At 32.1% G+C, this 17,189-nt stretch overlaps 2 protein-coding genes across 5 annotated transcripts in view; one reads left to right on the plus strand and one right to left on the minus strand.

Moving 5' to 3' along the window:
* Nucleotides 1–1,422, minus strand: part of LOC135501909 (serine beta-lactamase-like protein LACTB, mitochondrial) — a 158,523-nt gene extending 157,101 nt beyond the window's left edge. Inside the window, exon 1 of the mRNA XM_064794341.1 lies at nucleotides 1,294–1,422. The gene's annotated coding sequence lies outside the window, so the exon portion shown is untranslated. The remainder of the gene's footprint in view (nucleotides 1–1,293) is intronic.
* The window catches only part of LOC135501914 (CDK5 regulatory subunit-associated protein 3-like), a 281,400-nt gene that overhangs the window by 211,100 nt on the left and 53,111 nt on the right, over nucleotides 1–17,189 (plus strand). The window lies entirely within an intron of this gene.

Here is a 17,189-nt window from a genome sequence, read left to right on the forward strand (position 1 = left end):
TGATAATTAAGTTTTGATTGAAAGGGGAAGCGTTCATAAGCCTTCAATCCATGGATGTTGGGTCGTTTGCAGTCAAGCCCAGCGATGATAAGATATTGATAGATATCTAGGCAACCGGACTCAGCTGCTAGATGAAGCAGTCCTTTTCCATTTACGCTGCAGTTCATGTCAGCTCCAAGCTGATGAAGTTGTCTAACTGTCCGAAAATGACCACCTGAAACTGCCTTGGCAATAGGCGACCACCCACTGGCATTGGGCAAATCCAATAACTTCCGTACATCACTGCTTCCCAAGTATTTCACCATATCGGCATGGCCACACGAAGCAGCAGAATATATAATACTCTCTGACGAAGGGTGTGATGTGGATGTATCTGCTCCACTCCTTATTAGGAGTTGGACCACTGAGGGATGACCCTTTATGATAGCATTTTGAAGTGGGGTGTTTCCTTTCAAGTCACGGATTTCTAATGACATCCCGCGTCTAAAAAGATCTTCAACGACCCGTCGTCGACCAAACGTTGCACCAATATTTAATAGCGATCCATAACTAGAACTTCTGGAACAAGCACCTTCTTTCAACAAAACGTCAACAATTTCAACATTACCCCATTTAGCTGCGCAAACTATCGGAGTATCGTTTTCATAGTTACTGACTTCAATAATTGCATCCGCTTTAACTAATAGATCGACCACATCCTTATATCCTTCACTCGAGGCGATGATGATTGGAGTAGCCCCGTCCTTGTCTTTACATTCTATATTCGCCCCCGCTTTAATCAATAGATCCACCACCTCTTGGTGTCCTTCACTCGAGGCAAAGATGATTGGAGTATTCCCGCTATTGTCTTTACATTCTATATTCGCCCCCGCTTTAATCAATAGATCCACCACCTCTTGGTGTCCATTAGCCGAGGCGATGATGATTGGAGTATTCCCGCCATTGTTTTTACATTCTATATTCGCCCCCGCTTTAATCAATAGATCCACCACTTCTTTGTGTCCATTAATCGAGGCGACGATGATTGGAGTATTCCCGCCATTGTCTTTACAAGAATATATGTATTGTGGTGGTAGGAATCTAGGTAATTCTAAGCTATTTTAACAAAAGCCCTTACAGGCCTTTTTGTCTCAAATTAGCTTAGAAACCCCTAAGAACCAGACACCACAATACATATATTCTATCATTCATGAGATTCCCAGTGAAGCGTTGCAATGAAATGGTCAGTGAAGCGTTGCAGTGAAATGGTAAGGGAATACTAGAGTTCAATGGGTTAATGTAATCATGACTTACTGTATTCCAACAGAAAGTACACGTCAATAGCTTTCCAAGGATACATCATTGCAAATATCCGTTAAAAACTAGCAGAGAAATGAACCCTTGAAGTTCGCACATCTTGACAGTCCCAGCGTATTCCAATAAATGCTGTAGGCCTACAAGACAGCTGTTACAGTGATTAATCATTGTTGCTTGAATCTATTGAAAATATTGTTGACAGAGTCTGCATGTACATGGTAACATATGTTACCAAACAATACTCACGTCCCAAAGTATTACAAAGGTCTATTGTTCGTTAATGCGTTTATCCGACAGAATTTCGAGACATTATTTTAACGAAGCAAAAATAATTTTCAGCGCTGAAAATATTTTTCGAAAATTCTGTCGGATAAACGCATTAAGACACAATAGGCCTTTTCATGTCTTTGACAAGCAAAAATAAGTAATGATTGCAACATCTGATATGGCCATTGTAATTTGCAAGCACAAATAATTAATGACTGCAACATCTGATATGGCCATTGTACAACTGAATATCACTATGGTTTAAAGGCAAATGTTATTCTGTCCATGGAGACATGATGTTAACGTCACACTTTCTCCATCTGGTGAAATTATTCCATTAAAATAAATGGCCTTTTTACTGTCTTCATTAACCAAAATTCAAGGAAAAAATTCAAGTAAATTAAATGTATTATCCAATAGCAAATCAACATAAAAGTAAATTCACCTATGACTTCTTTAATTTAGAAGTAACTGTTAACACTAATAACTTCTTCAGACTACAAGAAACTAAGATAACACCTGGGTTTTTGAGCCTGAAAAATAAGAAAGACTGTCTGCTACTGGAAAAGAATCCATTATCGTTTTACCAGAACCAATTTAACATGGCTGTTTGGTTTGCTACAACAGGTTGTGGTATTTCAATAGACGATCACTTGAATCACAGTGACCCATTGTTAAGGTCAATTTACAGGTTTCATGTTTACTATCAAATATTGAAGATCATGAAGAATCTAGAGATACCAATTCCAGGTGAAAGTGATTTTAATGAGACAAACAATAACATTAACCGTAGGAAACTAGGAGGGTTATTGAGTGAATCTGGTTTAAAAGACGAATATGATTTCTCGGTGTTTGAAAATAACGGTGGTTGGAGGTCATGGAGTGTACCGGATTACAACCCGAACATAACTGATCCCGGATATTACATCAATGATTCTAAAATCAATTTCTTCCTCATGCAAGTTCATGAAAATAGAATGCCACCGATGTTCAGTAAAGACTGGGATGCTGGAATGGCTAATTTCAAATATCCAGATATTTTCATCAAGGATCATGTCAGGAGACACAAGAATGTATTTGATGTAATTACACAAAATGAATGTCAAACCTATCAACAATTCATGATATTTAAATCAAATGGTTTCTCTAATCCTGGAATAGAGAGGTTGAATGATACAATAAGAACATATGTTTACTGTATTCTGGGTGCTCAGGCGTTGACCAGAACACCAATAATTGGAGTACCGGGTACAGAATTGGATGCACAGAAGGAATTTAACAAACTATTAAAGGATTCGATTAATCAACATCCTGATATTCCCACTTCAATTCAAAGATATCAAAAAGCAGTGAGTGACACTCATACAAGACTAGATTATGTAATAGCACCAGGATTGTATGTCATAGGATCAAATATGGTACTCGTTATTGGTAAGCTGGATAACTACAATAATAACATTTTAATAGCACCAAAAAATGCTAAACCCGGTAAGAATGACATTAACCACAAAAAGACCTTACCACCACCACTGATGGAAGGAAATAGTTCTAAGAAAATAAGAGTTAAGAGTAGCGTTGGTACATCAATGACGGACTTCGTCCTGAGAGCAAAGCTCGAGACCAGTCATAAACCAAATAGTAATGTTGATACACCAAAAACAACTGAAACCTCAAAGAATACTCCTACTACTACTAAACTTGACACCAAAGTTGAGAAGGTGGATGATACTCATGAAACAATTAAATTCATGCTTTACTCAGTTGTTGGTACATTGATTGTTTTTATGGTTAGATAAATAAGTAATTATGGCTGAAGGAGGTGAAAATTATGAAATGGACATCATGTATAAATGAGACTACGGGGCCAAGTCAAATTCCAGTCAAAAAAAAATTAAATTCCAGTCAAACTTATCTCAGTTAAATCCTAGTCTAAACTTATCTCAGTCAAATCCCAGTCAACACGTTTCAAAACTTATCTCAGTTAAATCCTAGTCTAAATAGTTTCCAGTCAAACTTCAGTCAAGTCCAAATTTACAAAAATCGTCCAAATTTACAAAAATTAAAAAATTTAAAAAATTTAAAAAATTAAAAAAATTAAAAAATTAAAAAAATTTAAGAATTTAAAAAATTTAAAAAATATAAAAATTTAAAAATTTAAGAAATTTGAAAAATTTAAAATATTTAAAAATTTAAAAATTTAAAAAATTAAAAAATTTAAAAAAATTTAAAAATTTAAAAAAATTTAAAAATTTAAAAAATTAAAAAAAATTAAAAAAAATTAAAAAAAATTAAAAAAAATTAAAAAAATTAAAAAAATTATTTTTCTTCTAAATAAAATGAACTTTCCGTCAAACAATGAACTTGAATCAAGAATCACAGATTCAACAGATTATCTAAAATTTAAAGATCTTCCATTGAACAAATGGTACAAAATCAACTCATTCAGAAGTATAAACACAAAAATAGGAGAATCAACACTTCTTGAGCTTGAAGACTCAGAAGCTAACTGGTTGACCGAAAAAAATTTAAAAAAATTAAAAAAATTAAAAAAATTAAAAAAAATTAAAAAAATTAAAAAAAATTAAAAAATACAAAAATGTCAAAAATTAAAAAAATTATTTTCTTCTAAATAAAATAAACAACTTTCTTCTTCTAAATAAAATGAAGATCTTTCCGTCAAACGAAAATAAAATGAAAGAAGAATGTGTCAATTGGAGAAATGTTCCTGATAATACTTGGTATAAAATTGAAAGGATAGAATTTTCATCATCAGAAAAGTATGGGTTTTCAATATTTTTAATACCCAGAGATAAAAAGCTATTGTATATTGTAAAATTGACAAAACGAATAAAGGATAAAATTTTAGATTTGAATAAAATTTTAGATTTGGATGAAGATGAGGTCTTCATTTACAAAAAAGACAATGATATCTCTCAACATTGGATTTTTTTTAAAAAATTGTTTCCATGCTTATATCTAATATAAAATAATTTCCTTTAGAAGAAAATAATTTTCTTCTAAATAAATGAATTCCCTTGTTAGAGAATGTAAAAATTATTTTTTAAACAAATTAAAAAACTTTTTCTTCTAAATAAATGAACCCTCATCCATGATGATTTTCACAAATTCTCATGGGTGTGGTGAGCCCTGAATTCTACATTTTCGCTCAAGTGAGGATTAACTAGAATTTTAAATTTCACTAAAGTTGGAGGTATTTTTATTCATATTTGTTGTTGTAGTCATTTTGTAGTCAGTCATTTGACTATAAACTCACTAATCGAAACTGAAACTTAAAAAATTGTTTCCATGCCTATATCTAATAAAAAACTTTTTTATAAATAAAGAGATGACAACGACAACGAATAATAAAAACTTTTTTATAAATAAAGAGATGACAACGACAACGAATAATAAAAACTTTTTTATAAAAAAAGACATGAATACAACGTCAAATATGAATACAAATACAAATTTCCCAACAGGCCTGGCTTTTCCAGCTGAGGGATTATCTACTGACGAATTGAAAATACTCGCCTACAGAAATAAGGTGAAGAATTATGGATCTCTATCAAGAGAGACATTACTAGAGAAACTTCAACACATTACAAATAGTTTCAATGATGTTGAAGTGAAAATTGACAAGCCAGTTTCTGACTTGTCTCAAATTGAGAAACGTGTTCTTGCGCAAAGACTTGGAGTCAATGCAAGAAAATACAAAAAAGAACAGCTGGACTCAATTTTAGAAGAAAAAATTCAGCATGTGAATTTGTCTGACATTAAACCAAAAGCTGTAAAAGCGAAAATTTCCATCAGGAAGCCGCTTTTACAGCAAGTAAAAGCACTTGGTCATAAAAATTTCCAGAACCTCAACATTGAGAAGTTGAAAGAACTCTTGACCAAAGAACCAGTCAAAAGATTACTAAAATCTGACCTCATTCAAAAAGCTAAAGAGTTTGGCATTGATGTCAAAGATAGTATGAAAAAATCACTGATCAAAGACCTCATTGAAAAACATACAGAGTTAAAAACATTCAAAAAATTCAAGTCTCTTTTTAAAGGATTTGCTAAAAATTTCCGAATGGAGGGACTTCCTAAAATAGGTGTTAAACCTTACTTGGAAAAAATAGAACCTATTATTCAACAAAAAATTAATGAGGAAAATAAAGTAGGTTTAAAAATTTGCATCATTCTACATATTCTAATGCGAAGAAAGAATATTGAAAAAGAGTTTCAACTTCGATTTTATCATACCATCCTTTATGGAAGACTCTTAGATTACCCTAAATTTATTTCAAAAATGTTAGAAGAAGAGAAAAAACTTCTTCAACCTGGTTCAAGTTGGAGATTATTAGAAATTACTAAGCTTGACTTACATACAGACAATTATACACCATTTTTAGGATCAAGCTATATTCCTTTGCCTGAACAGGTTCAGAAAAAACAAGCCATAATCAATGTGAAAAACACTGATCAAAAATGCTTCAGATATTCTGTTGAAGCTTCGCTTTTAAAATTAAATAATCATCCAGAACGTGTTTCAAATTATAACAAACCTGAATTTGACCACATGTTCAGAGGAATTCAATATCCTGTTACAATCAAGGATATTGACATTTTTGAAAAAAATAATCCTGAATTAGCAGTCAATGTATATACTTTTATTCCATCAAATGATTTTAAAATTTATCCAACACTGATTTCAGAGAATATTTTACCTGATGACCACTACATAAATTTACTTCACTACAAAGATGAAGATGATTTTCCAGAAGGTGAACACCATATAGATGTCAAAGATGATGCAAATTACCACTATGCTTGGATCAAGAACTTTTCTAGGCTGATTTCTAAAGCTAATTCTAAACATAAGGGACAAGTCAAAGTTTGTTTTAGATGCTTGAAAATTATTTCAGCACCAACGAAAGAGCTTCGTGAAAAAAGATATCAGGAGCACATGACACATTGTAGAAAATTTGAATGTGTCAGGGTTAGCACTCCATTTTTACACTCAAATATACTCAAATTCAAAAATAAAAAAATGGAGCAAAAGCATCCTGTTGTAATCATTGCTGACTTTGAATCAACCTTGCAAAAAGTTGACAAACAATTAGGTGAAAAAACTGTGCAAATTCAAGAACATATTCCTAACTCATTCTGCTTCTATGTTGTATTTGATCCAGAACAAATTAAAGATGAAAATCTCTTAGTAGAATATAGCGTTGACAGCGCAGCTCCTAATGAAGATATAGGAGAAAGATTCTGTGAAGAGATTGAAAAAGCTGTCTATAATATTCATGACAAGCATTTCACCAAACCTAAAGCTATGTTAGCCTTAACACAAGAACAACAGGATAACCATGAGTCAGCTGAAAAATGTTATCTCTGTGACAAGGAATTTACAGAAAAAAATTATAAAGTTCGTGATCACAACCATTTTAATGGAAAATACAGAGGAGCAGCCTGTAATATATGTAACCTTCAATTACAAGCACCTGATTTCATACCAGTGTATTTTCATAATCTTTCAGGTTATGATGCACATCTGTTTGTGAAAAATCTGAAAGGTGACTTAAATGTGCTTGCAAATAATAGTGAAAACTATATTTCATTCAGCAAGAGGTTACATTTTGAAGACTACAAGTCATTTTCAATCAGATTCCTTGACTCATATAGACTCATGCAGTCATCTCTAGCAAATCTTGCAAATAATTTGCCTAACACAGAGAAAAAGAATCTGTCAAACTTTTACAAAGATGAACAATTTGATCTTGTAACTAGAAAAGGAGTATATCCTTATGAATGGGTAGACTCACACAACAAATTTGAAGAAAAAGTACTTCCTTCAATGAAATCATTTGACTCAGAGTTTAATGCTACAAAAATTTCACAAGAAGACTATTCTCATGCACAAAACGTGTGGAAAACACTCAAGTGTAAAACATTTCGAGATTATCACAGCCTGTACCTCAAAACAGATGTTCTTCTACTAGCTGATATTATGGAAAATTTCAGGCAGACATGCATGGAGATTTATAATTTAGATCCAGTGTGGACTTATACAGGTCCAGGATTGTCTTGGCAAGCCATGTTGAAAATGACAGATGTTGAAATTGAACTTTTAACAGATGTAGACAAGTACAACTTCTTTGAATGTGGTATTCGAGGAGGAATCTGTCAAGCAAGTCACAGATATGCAAAAGCAAATAATCCCTATTTGAAAGATTTTGACAAGGGTCAACCTACAAGTTATATTTCTTATCTTGATGCGAATAATTTGTATGGATTATCGATGAGTGAAAAATTACCTCATTCTAATTTTAAATGGATGTCCAGCTCACAATTAAGAAATTGGCAAAGCATTCCATGCACTTTAGAAGTTGACTTAGAATATCCTAATCAACTTCATGACTTGCACAATGCCTATCCTCTTGCCCCTGAGCATTTGAATAACAAGCTTATTCCTAATCTTAGGGACAAGAAAAATTATATTGTGCATCATAAAGCCTTGAAGTTCTATTTGAGTCAAGGTTTAAAACTTGCAAAAATTCACAGAGGTATTTCTTATACAGAATCATACTTCTTGAAAGAGTACATTGACTTAAACACAAGTCAACGTGCCAAAGCAAAAAATGACTTTGAAAAGGACTTCTTCAAATTGATGAACAATTCATGCTTTGGAAAGACAATGGAATCAGTCAGAGATAGGAAAAACATCACATTGGCTACAAATGTTAAACAATATAGAAAGCTTGTGAATTCGAATAATTTTAGATATCGCAAAATTTTTAGTGAAGATCTAGTCATGGTTGAGAGTCAAAAAGCAGAAGTTTATCTGAATAAACCAATATTTATGGGACAGGCCATTTTAGACCTGTCAAAAATACACATGTATGATTTCCATTATAATCATATGATGAAAAAGTATGGTGACAAAGCACAACTGTTGTACACTGATACTGACTCATTAGTCTATCATATAGAAACACCTGATATTTATAAAGACATGAAACAAGATGCTGAATTATATGACTTTTCAAATTTTCCTAAAAACACTCACTCCGTTAGCGGGTGTCATCCATTGTTTGATGAAACGAACAAGAAAGTCATTGGCAAGTTCAAAGATGAAGAAGCTGGTCATGTCATCACTGAATTCATCGCACTCAGATCAAAACTATACAGTTATACAACTGACAAAGACGATGAAGTCAAAAAATGCAAAGGAATTAAGAAGAACGTAGTCAAAAATGAAATCACTTTTGAAGATTACAAGTCTGTGCTCTTGGAAAAATTTCCAATTGAAAAACAGATGAATGTGTTTCGATCAAGAAATCATCAAATTTACACTGAACAAGTCACCAAAGTAGCTTTAGATGCAATGGATACAAAAAGACAAATTTTAGAAGATGGCATAAGTACTTTAGCTTTAGGACATTACGACATTGTAAAACCCATTCTAGACAGATTTACTATAGAAAGGGATTGTAGAACACATATCTTGACAAATAAATTCATCAAAAATCGTTATAGAAAAGATGACTATACACACATTGGTGTTTACAATCCAAAAGGAACGTTTTACATTAGTGACTATGACTCCCACGAATTCATAAGAGAGTATGCAGAATGCATTGAAAAGGATTGTGACATTGGATTAGCTGAAAGAAGACGTGGGATAGACGCCTACGATTCAATCATCGTTGATCTTGACATAAAAATGGATCCGTCTGACTATAAAAATTCACCTCACCTGTATACAAATGACCAGCTCATGAGAGTTATTGAAATTTATCAAAAATTCCTTCGCGAACACATTAAAGATTTGTCAGATAAGGCATTAGAATGTTTTGTTTTAGAAAAGGCTATTTCAACCAAAGATGGTAAATTATCTAATGGTATTCATTTACATTTTCCTTACTGTCGAATAGTAAATCTGGAGTATAAGGAACTTATAAGGTTAATTAAAAACAGTGTAAACTCCCTGTTCAATCAAGAAGTATTGGATACTGCTGTTACTAGTGTTCCATGGTTAATGTATGGATCTAGAAAGAAAACAGATTCTCATCCATATTTAGTCACTAAGATAATTGACTCAAATCTTAATGAAGTTAAAAATGACTTCACATTAATTGAGTTGATTCAATTACTAAGATTGAACAAGAATGACAAAAAAGATCAATATGAAATGTCACTTGAAAGACAGGCTAAAAAATACGACTGTGATGAATCTGTAAAATTTGACAATAATCTTGAGCATTGTAAGCTCCTACTAGATTTATTATCATATGAAAGATCATCTGGTTACAGAAACTGGATATTTATTGGTCAAATATTACATTCAATATCTGACACTGAAGAATCATTCAATCTATGGGATGAATTTTCACAAAGATGTGTCTCTAAATATAATTACAAAACATGTCAAGAAAAATGGTATAATTTTAGAGAATCAGACCATGATATTTCAGTTTTACACTCTATGGCCAAATTTGACAATAAACAGAAGTACAATGAACTTAAATTCAATGTGCCAAAAATGGCACATTCACATACTTCTACGAGCGTAGCGAGTATTGAACAAGAAGAAGAAAATCAAGTGGTCAAAATGACATGTAATAAACAAGAAGAAAATTTCAATAGACTGTGCCAAAAATGGCACAGTCACATATTGAAACAGCGTGAATGTTGATTTGGCAATAAATAAATGAAACAAGGGTTAGCAAAATGCTAACCCTGTTAATGGCAACAGGGCTACCAAATTGGTAGCCCTGATTAAAAAAATAAATAAAAATAAAAATAAATAAAAATAAATGGACTTTCCAAACTATTTAAAATATAATGCTAATGTAAACTATCCTGTCACTTACAAGAATAACTCTTTAACCAAGAATCCTTTCATTCATCAAAAAATTCATGTAACACCAAATCTAAGTTTTGAATTCAATACAATTGATATTTTTCCTAATAAGGTGATTCCACGAGATTTTTCAACTTATGCACAAGTACAAGATTATTTAAAAAATGCAAGCATGGATAACTGGAAAAACCAATTTAAATTTGCACTATACTGCGCAACATCAGGTTCAGGTGTAAGCTGGCATAATCATATTAATCATGCTGATCCTTTAGTACAAAGTATTTTTAGATTCCATGTCTATTTTACCATCAGAAAGATATTACACCAGCTAAAAATTCCTTTACCAGGAAATCCTGACTTTAATCCATCAAAAAATCCTTACAATAAACAAGCCTATGAAAATTTGAAACTTGAATTTGGCTCCGTTGACTTCAACTATTTTCACAAAGGGAAAATACAAGCATTAGACATCGTCATGGACAATGGCAACTATTATTTGAATGATCCTAGTAAGTTTCCATTTAATGCAGATAAAAAAGGATATGTCTATGCAGACCATCATAGACTTTATATTGATAATTTATCGTTCATTTACTCAGACGATTGGACAAATTTTATCACCTTAGACAGTCAAGGATTGACTAAAGCAGGCATGAGTAGAATCAATGAATCCATTCGAACTTATGTTTATTGTATTCTAGGTTCACAAACCATGATTCGACAGGATATTCTTGGTTCATTAGACACACAGAAACAATTTGGAATTTTAGTGGAAGATGCGATTCAAGGTCAAACGTTAGTCGATTCCATCAAAACATTTCAGTCAGCGAGCGTACTCATTCACTCAAAACAAGCGCTTGCATACGCTTTAGAAAAAGCAGGTTCACGATTAGATTTTGCCGTAGGTTTAGGATTACAACTTGTTCCTAGTCATATGCGATTACATATTGGTATAATTGAAGGGTATAATAACTCTCTGTTAACCGCTACAGAAAATACAACTTTTGGCATCAATTCACATATCAATGTCAGAAAAAAGCGCAGCAGTAAGTCACCTTTAGAACCTACTTCTACGAGCGTAGCGAGTATTTTAGAGAAACCTGAAATGGCAATAAAAGTAGTAGACAAGCGAGAGTCACATTTACCTTTTACAATGGGATTAATTGTTTTAGGTCTTTTAGTTCAAACTATTCTTTAAAATAAATATGAGTGCGCCCACGAGCGAAGCGAGTGTGCAAGAAGCATATGCAAGTTACAAATATCCTTCTGCTTTAAAATTTTATAAAATCATGAAAAAGAAGAATCCTAGTATAAAATTTGATGACATTGATCAATTTGTAAAATCTCAGAAAAGCTATCAGCTTCACAAAAAGCAGTCCAATAAAATCCAAGGTCACATTATTGCTTATCGTGAAAATGCTCTTTGGTTCATGGATTTGTTGGACATGAGTAATTACTCAAGACAAAATAAAGGGTATAAATGGATTTTACTTGCTATTGATACATTTACAAGAAAAGCTTATGCTGAAGCTTTAAAAAATAAGACAAAGTTTGAAGTGAAAAATGGCTTTGAAAAAATTTATAATGATACTGGAAGTATTACACTTATTATTACAGATTCAGGCAATGAATTTTTAAACAAACCACTACAAGATTTATTCAAAGAATTAAACATTAGACATGGAACAGTGGATATTGGTGATCATCATGCATTAGGCTTAATTGATAGACTATCTAGAACTATTAAAGAAATGGTCTTCAGAGATTTCACAGAGAAAAATACAGTCAAATGGGTTGATCATTTGCAAGATTACATTAGTGCATACAATGAAAGACCTCATTCTGGCATTTTAGACTATAGTCCAAATGAAGCTAACCTTCATGCTACTGAATTAGTTGAATTAAATGTAGAAAAATCTATGCCCGTTGTACACAAGTTTAACATTGGAGAATTAGTTAGGAAAAAATTGAAGAGACCTATATTTACAAAAGGTTACAAACAGATTTGGAGCAATAGAACTTACACTATCAAAAATATTGAAGGTGTTCATGCTATCTTAAATAATGACGAAAGAGTTAGACTTGATGACTTACAAAAAATTAAAAAAGATCGTCAGCACGAGTACAACGAGGGTTTTGAGTTGGATTCTTCTGAGGTTGAGAAAGCAGATAAAGAAGTGAAAGTAGAAAAAATTTTAAAACATAAAGAAGGACTTGATAAAGAAAATATTATTGAATCAAAATTGAGGGGAAAGCACCAGCGAGAGTAAGACCTTTATAGGGTTAACACCTTATAAAGATTTTACACCTTAATCAATCCATAATGATGGAGACAGTTTAATTACATCAGGTATATTCTGAAATCTGTGATTTGTTAGCTCTCTATGAAGGTATCCACCCAATCTATTTAGCCAAGGTTGTAATTTTGAAAATTGATTGTTTATCTTTTCTTTCAATTCAACGATGGCATCAAGATCATGTTTTGTAGCTTCAATTTCAGCCTTATATTTTTCAATATCTTGTTTATCTTGCTTGATTTCAGTTTTAATTTTTTCAAGTTCATTTTCTAATGAAACTTTAACTTTGACAGTGAGATTTGAATTGTCTGATCCGCTAAACACATTCGTCATTTATTTTATTTATTTTTTTTTTTAAATTTTAATATAAATAAATGGACACATCATTTGGTAAATATCTTGACCCTTATAGATCAAACAAAATAGCCAATGGGCTAAAAGCTAAAAGAAATTATGAAGTAATCACTCATAATCCTAATTCTGTGAATCCTGGAGAAACGCTGTATGTGAAAATTCCTCAGCTTGAAAAAGGACAAGTGATTGTTCCCAAAAGTTTGAAACTTACATTTAGGTTGTCTACCTCATCAAAAGCAAGTAATGCAGCCAATGCTGCAGCAGCTGGATTTGTGGCTAATGTTGGTAGAAATATTGTAGAAAGAATTACTACTAAATTGGGTGGAAAAACAATGAGTGAAGTGGACAAATCTTACATCTATAATACATTCAAGGATTTTTGGTTGACAGACAAGCAGAGGAAAAATCGTGTTCAGCAAGGTATTGACAAGGAGCAACGAAAAGATGCTATTAAAACAGCATTTGGTGACAGATATTGTATTCCTATTGAGTCAGAAATATTTGATGATCATCTACCTTTTTACCCATCAGCTATTTTAGAATCCATTGAATATAATATCAAATTCAATGATGCAAAATATGTTGTGACAGGAACTGCAACGTCAAAAACGTATGCTGTGAAAGATATTCAACTTGAGTATGAAACATTCTTTTCCACAGAACTTAGTGAGTCAATCGAAGCAATATATGCTGATACTAGATTTAGATATGAAGACGTGCATCTTTTAAGAACAGATTCAATTGGAAAGAATAAACGAATGAATATCAATGTAGATGTCAATCGTGCTTCTACAAAGGGTATTCTGATATTTTTCCAGAAAAATTACGCTGAGTATGATGCCGAAAATACAAGTTTTCAAAATCCAGACATCACTAATGTGACCATTACTTCAGAAGGAATTTCTCACTGTATATTCAAGTCAGGATTGAAAGCCTATAATCAATTTGATGAAGTAAAACGACTTTATATGTCAGAAGATCTTAAGCAAACTGAAGACTGCATGATGGATGTCGAAAAATTCTACGAAAATCATAAATATGCTCTGTGGATTGATCTGAGAAGTACAGAGGACAATGAATTACATGGATCTGGAACTGCAATGTCTAATATTAAACATGGTTTACAACTTGAACTTACACGAAGTACTGAAACAGAATATGACATGCTAGTCTATATTGTAGCTGATGGATTAGTAGGACTTGAGAATAAACGAGTAAAGGGCATTATACACTAACACTGCTAGCGAGCGAAGCGAGCTCTAGTTGTTAAAATAAACAAGACATGAATGTGAGTGAATTTTATTGTGATCCACCTTTCAATATGTTAATTGTTGGAATGACTGATTGTGGCAAGACCTACTTTATACTAGATTTACTTGAAAAAGAATTTCGTAAAAAATTTGATGACATTGTGATATTTTGTCCAACCATTGACATGAATAAAACTTACCAAGATATAGCATGGATTACACAAGACAAGGGTGTAATTGTTTACCCTCCAAAATTAGTACTTACAGATTTAAATATATGCTTAGAAGATGCGATTGAAAATTTAAAAAGTCAAGATCACCAAACATTATTTATCATTGATGATTGTGCTAATTTGTGGGAATCAAAGAATAAATGTACAAAATTGACTGAACTAGCTTTCTCAGGAAGACATTATGGAATTTCTGTGTGGCTTTTGACACAAAAATATAATGCAGTTGTAAAAGATTTTAGAGAAAATTGTAAACATATGGTGATTCATTCAATGAATGATCAATTATCTATGGATCAAATTTTCAAAGAAAATCGAAGTATTCCACAAAGCGAAAAAGACACAGTTCTGATGCAGATTGATGCAGGAAAGAAGCTTATACTGCGCAGAAAGATGCCTTTTGATTACTCACTTCGTTCGTAGAAGTACTTTCTACGAGCGTAAGCTTAGCATATTAAGTAAATATTTGTAATAAATAAATGAATAACAATGATGTTGACGAGCGAAGCGAGAGTGAAATGCGAAGTGAATTACTTTCACACTATCAATCAGGATTACTAAATAAACTAGGAATAAAATCATCTGAGGCTACGATTAAAAAAGCTTCACAAAAAAATATTGAAAAACTACATAATGAATATAAAATCAAATATAATACTCAGATTGCTGATGATTTAGTATCTAATTTACTATTTGGATATACTCAAGCAGTAAAAATTGTATTTCCAAATTTAGACCAAAAAAAATTACATGAAAAATTAAATGACAATATCATAGTAAACCATGAAATAAAAAAACAACTGGGTCAATATTTGAACCCAACACTTTTAGCGGCAGGTACAATTGTAGTCAATACGGCTGAAACTGCAATGACGCATGGAAAATCAGAATTAGCAGAGGACACATGTGAGAGCGAGTAAGACAATAATAACTATTAATAGTCGTTAATAATAACTATTAATAGTCGTTAATAATAACTATTAATAGTCGCTAATAATAACTATTAATAGTCGTTAATAATAACTATTAATAGTCGTTAATAATAACTATTAATAGTCGTTAATAATAACTATTAATAGTCGTTAATATTTTTCATAAAATAGACAGGTATGAACGGCGAAAAAGATAACACAACAGCTGAAATTACAACAGCAGAAAAGCCAAAGAATCCTAAGAGAGTTGAATGGGGTAAAAAATTAGGTCAGTTGAATAAAGGAAAGAAGAAGCCTGTTCAACAAGAAGTCACACAAGCTACAAACTACTTCTACGAGTATCCTTTAATATTGATAAGTGGAATAACTTTAGCAGGTTTTGTTTGGTTCTATTCCAAAAATTCATCACCTACTTCTGCGAGTATTGAGGAGTCACCTACTTTACATAAAAAAACTAAACAAAAATCTGAAAATCTGATCTTATGATACTTTCTACGAGCGTAGTGAGTACTCACTAATCTCGTAAGCTTACTCACTAAATTATAAATTTTAAAAAAAAACTTTTTCATAAATAAATGAGCACAATGATCGACACGAAAAATATTGGAAACACAATTTACCATTCTGCAGTTTTAGCAGCACTTGTTGTTGGCTATGGAATGGCTGCTAAAAAGCTATTAAAGTCAAATATTGGAGATCCTAGTAAACCTGACTTGATGGAAGCATTGAAGCTAACTGGTGCAGTGTCACTTGCTATCATAACCAAAGGCTACTTAGAAAAACATGGTTTGCCTCATAATATCAATAATTAGTATAAAATAAATGGCATTCATGATGATAGCAGGAGCTATAGCTAATGCCACCGCATTTATAGGGGGAAATGCTATATATCATGCATTTGATGCGCAGAATGCTGCAGAAGAGCGTAAAAGACACGATTTAGCAAGCGAAAAATTACAAAAACAGTCAGCTGAATGGAGCCAGAATAGAATCAAACATCTTGATTTCCTAGCTTCCCAACATCAGAAACAACTTCAAGCAAAATCAGACATTTTAGACATGAAAGATTCTATTCGACAGTATGATCAACTCAATCCTAAGCCAAATTTAACTCACTATTATAAACCTAGTTCTTCTCAGAAAAGTTATGAACAAGCCTATATTGCAGCAAGTGTTATTGGATCAGCTGCACTATCAAAATTTTTATAAAATAAATGGCAGATTATGAACCAATTGAAGATTATGAACCAATTGAAGATGCTACAGAAGACATGAATGAAAATTATGATCAACAACTTGCAAATGAAGATGCTTTAAGAAAAGAATTTGACCCACCTTCTAATGAAGATGATGTACGCATTGATACACCCGAAAGAAGAATACAAATTCTTGAACCAAAATTAGAAAAACAATATGGTAAATTTATAAGTGATATTGAAAGAGATTTACTAAAACCACATATTAAGTTTGAAAATGATACATATTACTATGTAGAAGGAGATAAAAAATTACAATTAACTTACAAAATTGATTATAAAGGTAGTAAAAGTGGTGATTTTAAACCAAAAGAGGCATTGGAAAAAAGTAAACAAAAAGATTTAGCAAGTAGATTTCTCAATCATTTTGAAGGAAAAGAAACAATATCACTTCCTGAAGGAACACCTAAACTAACTGGAGGTGTTCCTAAGTCAGGAAATTTTCAAGAAAGA

Source organism: Lineus longissimus, chromosome 17, assembly GCF_910592395.1.
Source record: "Lineus longissimus chromosome 17, tnLinLong1.2, whole genome shotgun sequence".
Taxonomy (NCBI): domain Eukaryota; kingdom Metazoa; phylum Nemertea; class Pilidiophora; order Heteronemertea; family Lineidae; genus Lineus; species Lineus longissimus.